This window comes from Lichenostomus cassidix, chromosome 4 (assembly GCF_008360975.1).
Source record: "Lichenostomus cassidix isolate B80296 chromosome 4, HeHo_3.0, whole genome shotgun sequence".
Lineage (NCBI taxonomy): Eukaryota > Metazoa > Chordata > Aves > Passeriformes > Meliphagidae > Lichenostomus > Lichenostomus cassidix.
The window spans coordinates 63843567-63852505 of NC_139484.1; positions in this window are offsets into that span (position 1 = coordinate 63843567).

Here is an 8939-nt window from a genome sequence, read left to right on the forward strand (position 1 = left end):
AATAAAACTGAACCTGTCACAAATGGTATAAAGTGTTTAGTAATGTTAAAGAAAAAAAGCAACTTAATTTTGGTTTTTTTTGTTTAAGTAAGAGGAATGGGAGTGATCTTGTTTTTGCAAACAAGCTAAGCTGAGGGCTGAAGGGCAGTACTGATTGCCTGCTGTTCTCCCTCTGGGGTTTTCCATGTCATTAGCCTGTCTGACATTATTGGCTTTAAAATCTCCAGTCAATCTCCCTGCCCCTGCCTGTAATGGAAAGCCTTGAGAGCTTGAGGTAGGCTGCAGGTCACAGGTTATGATGAAGTCAGCCCTAGGCACTGGCAAACATCTTGGATAAACTATTATTACCTAACAAACAGCAACAGGATTGTCTTGGTGTGAGCTACAACTTTTGATTTCTAATATTACTTGGAAGGTTATTCCCTCACTTGCCTGACTTGTAGATGCATCTTGCTCAGAAGGGCTGTTGCTGCTGTGTGTGCTGAGCTGAACTTGAAGCCCTTCCCTGAGATAAGGGTAGTGTGTCAGGGCAGGTGGAAAAATGAGCAGCAGTGCTGGGGAGGCCAGAGTCAACTCCTCTGTGAGGCAGCTAGGGCAGGAACACCCTATAGATCAAAGCTAGTTAAATAACATGCTTCAGGTTCATGAGTTGTGGGGTTTTCTTTGATTTCTGCACTAATGTGAGGGTCAGGGTGCCAGCAGTGGCAACAGTATTAAAGGCCTGTCTCTTACAGCACAGCTTCTGCATCTTTTAACTTAGAGGTTAGGAAACTGGCAGGTGAAGGGGAGGAAAAGTAGCCATAGAACAGAGTATAAAACCAAAGTTTACTACCCCCTGGCTTAACTTCAGATTGTAGGAATTGTTCCAGACTGTCTGGGGATGTTCCTTTGTAAACACAGCCATACTCATGAGAAATCTTGTAGTTGGTCTCATTTGTGAAATATCTTAATTATGGAAACTGATTTTTACTAGATTTGTAATAGGAGGGTTTGGAAAGGACCTCAAAGATCATCCCATTCCAACCCCTGGAGCCCTTCTGCTAGAGCAAGTTGCTCAGAGTCCCAGTGAACCTGGCCTCCAACACTTGCAGGGATGAGGCATCACAGCTTCTCTGGGCAACACAAGAGGCTGGTGCTGAAGTTGCTGCTACCATTAGGCTACAATTAGCAAAGGTTCAGCATTCAGCCCAGAGGCCAGACCTGTGCTTTGCTCCCTCATGTTGGATCATCTCTGGTGTGCTAAGCCAGACTGGCCTGGGGGGATAAGGGCAGTGACTGGATGAAGCTGCTGTTTCATAATGGATCAGTGTGTTTTGCAGGTTCACTTTGTCCATTGTGCACAAAAAGAGGGGTTGCAAAGGGCAGAGTGTTTCAGGGATAAAAGGATATTTATTCGGGACAAGCCTGCAATCCTTAATACTTCCACAAGATGTAGCTGCTGCTCTTTGAAATTTGGGCTTTATGGGGTGGTGGTTCAGCACATTGCAGAGCCAGAGGTTGTCCCTCTTCTCTAGTTGTACTTAATGCTAATAAGACAAGTGTTTTTATGGATTTCTGTTGGAAAGGATAAAGAGCTGCACAGTGATGTTTGATAAATAGTAAACTGTAAATAGTGATGATGCTATCTGGAGATTTTTGCTACAGGTGCCAAAGTATTATACCACTTGTGTGCACCTTTAGGAAACTGCTACATCAGGGAGCGCTGGGATCTTCCTTACCTGTATGCTTTCAGGGTAAAATAGCTTTCTACTCTTCCCTTTGGCTCCCTATTGTTTATGCAGAATATCTCTGGTCCAGTTTGCTGGGTGAAGTGAGGAGAGACTTGCAACATATTTTGTTCTGTTTCTTGACTATAGCAGCTGTACAGACACCACCAGCCCCAGTCTATTGATGGAGATGAACACAGAAAGTCAGAGACCAGTGTACCAGACACAGGTGCTAGGGTTGTATTGGTGCCTGACAATTTTTATTGTGTCTGTTACCACCTATTTTATTAAGAATTTCACCTTGTGTGGCCAGTTACTGCCTGTTGATGTCAAATACTGGAAATTGTACTGCAGTGTAATGTGGAAATACAGCACACCACACTCCTGCTGTAATCTGTGACTCCTGCCTGGGAAATCTGCCCGGGGCTCTCCTGTTTGCCGCTCTTGTCAGTTCCTACAAGAAAACTGACAGTACATGGAAACTAATGCTTGAATGGAGATGGCTATAAAACACCAGGGCACTGAGCAGGATGAGTGAGCAGCTTTTCTATGTGTGAGTCCCTGAGGCTTAACTTCAAGGCACTGCCATAGGTAACAATTTTCCTTGCCAAAGGTTGGGGGGTGAGGAAAGCCTCTGCATTTTAAACTGCTCATAAAGGATGGTTTATTTTTCTCTGCAGGTGCAATATGTACCTCCAACTTTAAACTGATACTATCTAAGAATTTGGTGTTTTGGAATTCCTACCTGAAAGCATTGTTTAAGTGTTGCCTTCTTTATTTAAAGAATTGTTTTTGTTACTATCTTAGTGCTGGACAGTCCCTTGCAGAAGAATTCACCTTTACAGTATTCAATAGAGGTGCCAAAATACATATTAATCAATTTGTGTGAACTGTTGTGTGAAAAATACACATGGGTTTCATTAGGATTAGTTAGTGTTTGCTACTAAAATAAGATTTAAGCTGTCTTGTTTTTTGCCTTATTGCCATTTGCTTACTGATGTGAATTGGCCTCTCTGCAAGCAGGTTGTAGGAGGGAAAAGTGATACTGCTTGGTATTCTGCTCACTTAATTTTATTTATTATTTATATGAGAAGCTGCCAGGTGTTGTACAACAGAGGATGACAGTTCCTGCTCCAGACAGCCTATTCCCAGTTCAAGTCATGGGAGGATGTATTTTATCTCAGAGCTGATTAGGGTGGATCAGAGGTACTGAACTTTCTTCACAGCCCTTTCCACTCCTGTTACACCAAAACCAATTTTCAGCAGAACATTCATCATGGCCAAGCACAGACTTTAGTCTCTTGCATAGTTAAAGGCTTCTGCTCAGAAACCACGGTTTAGACCTCTTTGGAGTCAGGGAATATCTCCAGATTGATTCTAGAGTCAGTGGGCTTTACTCTGACCAGCTTTCCATCCTTTTGTGCCGCTCTGACAGCACAGAGTAAGTAAAGAAACGTCAGTTCGACATGAGGGAATTTCGCCTTGGTGTGAAATTGAAACCGGCAAGGGCTGATTCAGCTGAACTTCTAAACACACAGCTTTACTTCTAAGGTTTCAAGTTACACCTCCAAAGGATGTATTTTTCTTTCCCATGTTACAAAAATTAAAGTTGCACAGAAGAAAATCAGAGAAATAATGAACTGTCTCCTTTTTTTTACTCATTTTGGAGGAGGGTTTTATTACCTGAACAAAAAACCAACAATCTTTTAAAGCAGAAAAGGAAAACTAATACTAGTTTTCCATTAGAAAACAAACATTAAAAGCATTTAATTTCAGCATGCTGCCTTTGGCTGTATGAGGAGCTCTCCATCTCTTTAAAAGTCATCAGATCATGACATGACTAATCCTTTTATGGTTTTGAAAGATCTGTGTGGTTTGACTTTGACAAATGCATCAGTCACAGCATCTACTTTCTTACGGATTTCCTTTCCTCTCCAGCACACCTAATGCAGACAAGCTAAATCCTCTGTAGGGATGAAGGGGAAGGATGTTCCTTGTGAGTTTTGTCCTATTTTTGATGATAGTGCATGGAAAATTAACAGCAGTTTACATCAGCTATTTGCTTTTCAGCTCCTGCTGCCAGATTTTTGCTGGTGCGGTCTTTGCTGTTTGAAAGTCTCTCCTAATTTGCAGACAGAGCCTGTAGGAGACCCTGATTTTTTCTCCTTTTTGTGAGAGAGTTTCACAATGGTGAAGTTCTGCTGTCCTCGAGAGGTTTGTAGTGTAACTTTATCCATCTCTCTGGAGTTTCTCCTGGCTCTGGGTTGTAAGGGGACTGTCCCTTGGGTAGTGTTCCCTGTCAGAGCCCTGCAGGACCTGCTTGCCTGACTGGGTTTGTGTGATAACTCTCAGTGGCCCAGGAGCAGCTGTGGCTGTTTAATGGGGCTGACACATGTTGTGGCACCAAGTGTGCTCACTGGTGTTGTGTGGCTTGTTTGGCTTGAGGAAAGAGCCACTGGGGACTCCAATGTGGTGAATCTTCCTCCCTCCATCTCTTTAAATCCACTTGGCCTTGCAGCACAAGACTACATGAGGAAGATCTTCAAACCCTTTCAATGCTAACTTCTGTATCACCTCAGCCCCAAACCTGGTGTTTTGGACAATGCCAGGGTGGGCTTCAGATTCTTCTGGAGGAAATGGTGCAGGATGGCACTGAATTAGCTAAAAAGTAATTTAAACTTTTTCTTTTCTCTGTGTTTTCCAGGCTTGCTAAGCAGTATTGCATCCTGGAGCCCAGTTAACTGCTCTCCTTTTTACTTTTTCATATCTTCTATTACCTTGTCTCCAGTGCTATATCAATTTATTTTTTTTCTCCAAATCAAGAGCCTATATCACCCCCTCCCAACACAATTAAATGTTGTGTGTTTCAAATTCAATGAACCCATTTCCTTTTGTATAAGTTCTCCAAGCCAGTTCTCCATTATTTCCTCTGGGGAATGCACCAGCTAAAAAGAGAACAAAGCTAACTGAAAGCTTTGGGGATCAAGCAGCACATATTAGTAAGTATGAACAGGCTGTGCTTCCTGGAGCTCAGGAAGGTGCCAGTCAAGCCCAGGTGGTAAGGAAATCCAACTGTTTCCTATTAATTTCATGGCTGGGATTTGCCTCCAGTTTAATGGACAGGTATCATTAAAGAAAAAAAAAAAACCAAAACAAACCAGAAATGGAGGGTAGACCCAGGAATTGAACATTTTTGGAAAAGTTAGTTATGCAACGTTTCAATATGCAGAAAGTTCCATTGGTTGTTCGTCACTTGGCATTTAAAACATCATCCCCTGCCTTTCTTTCCATTTGCAAAGCCAACTGGCCTGTGCTGGGGAGGCAAGTGACAAGTGTTACCCTGGCTTACACTGAGGAGTTGTGTGAGAGCCTGTACCTGACAGCTGATAATTTTATTTATGGTTGTGGCACCATGATTCATTGCTCTGTTTGAAGGCATTGTTGGTATTACATGGCAGAACTATGTTTGGGTTGGAAGAGAGGTAAATGCTGGTCTAAAAATACATCCAGTCTGGCTCCTAAACTGAGGAGAGAGGGATGCAATGGCTGCTTTGTTTTCCCAATCACAACATCATCTGCTGCTACCCTGATTTTTTCCCAGGTATTCATCCTGGCCCACAGAGTTTAGATACAGAGTCACTGGCTATAATCCACAGTCTCAGTCAATAATGTTATTTATTGGATGTTGCAGTAAGGATGGGGTTTAGTTCATTGCAGGGTGTAATGATCTAGGTGATGTGAGGTGAATTTGAGCACAGTGATCTGAATGCTGAGTAGTAATGTGCTCTTGGAGAAACCACTTTGGTGCTCTGTACCTCTCTTTTCCACAGAGGTGTCTGGAGATTAGCAATGTCTGCTGCTTTTATGCCACACACTTGAGATTTTCAGTTCCAAAAGCTGAGTGTATTGCTAATACTTTCCATCTGATGGGCAGCCTGGAGTTAGCACTTTAAATTTTAGCTGCCCAGATCTCATTATAGGAAAGCTGTTGCACCAATAGATGAACTAATTAACAATGAAGCATCACATCTGGTTGAAAAATCTCTGCTGTAGTTTCTATGGAGATTGCTGCAAATAAATAAAATCCTTTCCAAAACAATGTTTTGATCAGCAATAGAACTCATATCTGCGTCCCAAATCTGAAGTCTCCAGACCAGACCTAGTATCACGGGAATCTGGGACATCAGGACTGGTGAATTTGTTGTGGATTTAAGTCTTTAATGTAGGTGATGTCCCCTTTCAAAGGGAAACTTGATCTAATTTTTTCAGGTGCTTTTTGCATTTACCTGTGACAAGCAGTGTTGGAGCTCTCTGTTCTTAGAGCATATGGTAAAACATCACATGATTATAATGAGTAAAATGTGATATTTCAAAATAAAAGTGGAAACAGCTCCATGTTTTCTGTAAAATGAGTGCTTTTAAGGAGTTTGTAAGCTGTGGCTGCTGTTAGGAGCCCAAGTGAGGCAGAAGCACCCCATGGGCATCCATCCCTTTGCAGAGCCTGCAGCAGCTGGTACTGACAAATCCATCATTCCAGCTCAGGATATTTCAGGGCTTGGAGTGACTCAACACAAGCAGTGAGAGTTATTAACCTCCTTCTGGAGCCTGAGGTCCCTGCAGTGACACTTATGCAAAGTGCAGCCTGGAGTCTGTTTGTCTGGCAGGGATCTGTAATTCATTCCTCCAAGTGCTAATCTCCTGTTTTACCATAAATCCCATTCGAGGAGCCCTGGGAAAGCACTTGGATAATGACAGAGCTCAGAGGCTGAAGGAGGATGCTGGTGGTGACACCAGGTGGTGATGTGGAGGGAGGTGACTGAGAAATGTGTGCAACTGATAAATAGCTGGACCAGGTGTGAACATACCATGAACTGTCCTTGGTATGGACTGAGAAGATTATGTCCATTCAGACCACACACATAAAAAAAATAAATTAGGAAGTATCTGTGTACACTTGAGAGTAAACACTGGTTGTGTTTGGCTGGCTCCTGAGACAGGAACAGTCCCATCTGGAAAGAAATTAGTTTCCCAGTGACCTTTGGAGTACCTAATCTTCATTTCCAGGATTAGATATAATCTGAGCATCTACGATAACCTGATCAGGAAAAGAACTGCAATTGGAAATGTTGGCAGCATATTTGTCTTTCTCTGCTCACCTGTGTGTATATATAGATATACTTGTATCTGTATCTATATACACATAGCTGTAGGTGTCACTCCTTGCTGTCATGTCAAAGCTTCCTAGGACAGCAGCAGCAGATGATGTGTGTGTCTGTCTGTTGGGAAGTTAAGTGTGTTTTTCAAATCCATCTCTGAATTTTTATCCCAGCACTAGCTGGGCAAGATGCCACTTGTGGCAAGTATCAGAGTTGGAGCTGCTGCTCCCTGGTGTCTTTGTTGTGGTATCTCTGAGGATGAGCCTGACTGCAGAGAATTGACAACTCCCCCCTTGCACAGGAAAAGAGCTTCAAAGCCCTCTGTGAGAAATAGTTGTGCAGCTTTTAGTCAGGGTCCAGCTGTCTCCTGAGTACAAGTAGCCAAGGTTCTTGACCCTACAAGTGATATCCCAAAATCTTCATGTGCCGTGGAGGAGAGTTTTTCACAGGCAGGTGAAGATAAGTTTATCTCAGAGGTCTCATTACAAAATGGCAGTGATCTTGTCAGGCAGCCTGGTCTCAGCTCCCCATCCCCAATACTACCAGGGATGTGAAGTGTCCCTCACAGCTCCCCTGGGGCTCACCAGCTCCCAGAAATCCTATTGTGTTTTACCCCAGTTGGCTCCTCAGCCCCACCCAGCTGCTCCCTCACCCCTCCAGGGGGTTTGAGGAGAGAATCACAGCACGGACAGTGAGACAATTCATAGGCTGGGATACAGGCAATTTAATGGCCAAAGCAAAAGCTGTGCATGCAGCAAAGCAGAATGAGGAATTAATTCCCCACTTCCAAGGGCAGGAGTTCAGCCATCCCCAGGACAGCCAGGCTCCATCACATGTAATGCTGACTTGGGAAGACAAACACCACCTCTTCAAACAACTCCCCCTTCTTCCCCCAGTGTTATATACTGTGCATGATGCCATATATATGGTCTGGAATGCCCCTTGGGTCATTTGGGGTCAGCTGTGTCCCCTCCCAGCTCCTCGTGCACCCCCAGCCTCCTCGCTGCTGGGGTGAGGAGCAGAAAATGCCTTGGCTCTCTGTAAGTCCTGCTCTGCAATAATAAAACATCCCTGGGTTATCAGCACTGCTTCCAGCACAAATCCAAACCACAGCTCCATGGCAGATTCTGTGAAGAAAACGGACTCTAGCCCAGCCAAAACCAGCACACACAGCTAAACAGGACTCCTGATCTCTGACAGGAAAGCACTTTGCATGGACACCAGGTGTTTTTCAGCTGCTTTGCGTGGATGGACAGGGAGCAAAGCAGCTTGATTGCCATAGACTAGGCTGGCTGTACTGCCTGTCCAAGTGTGACATTACTGTGTGCTTAATTACTTGCTTTGCTCACAGTAATGTTCAGTTTCTCAGCATTGTAAAGAATATTATTTATAGGAACTTTATCCTCCTGGCAACCAACAAAGTAATTACTTCACACCGCCTCTTTCAATTGGATTTTACTGTGATTTGTGGCTGTGAAATCCAGATGTTAAAGAAATGGATAAAAGGGATTTACAGTTGCATTCTTGCAAGTAAAACGAACTGCAGCTTGTGCTTTGGTTTGATTAACAATCAGTAAGCTATAAAGGTAAGGGCTGTAACACAAAGATTGCAGGAGAAATTAACTGGATGGGCCGATTTGAGTTCCAGGTCCTCTGATGTGGCTCAGGCAGGGCTGTGGGTCCCTGGGTTAGCAGCCAGCATATCTCCAGCTCCACATGAGTCCTGAGAGGGATGTGAGCTGGAAATTTGTGACAATCAAGACAAGACAGAGCAAACTACAAGGCAGCATTTCCACACCACCTGCAGCCAGGTGTGTGAAGGAATTAGGGGCTTTTGCCTTGACTGTCAAACTGCACTGTCAACTTGTTTTACTCCCCCTGCAAAACTTGGGGGACTGGAGTAGCACCAGCAGAAACCAACATCGTCTCAATAATGAGCTCAGTGGGGTAAAGTTTCAATTCTTTCCCTCCATCCTGACAAAACCATTGAAGAGCCAGCACCTCTTTGCACAGAAATAAGGGGAATTAAACCCACCTTGCTAGAATGAGACAGTAGCATCTTTATGAGGCACAGAAC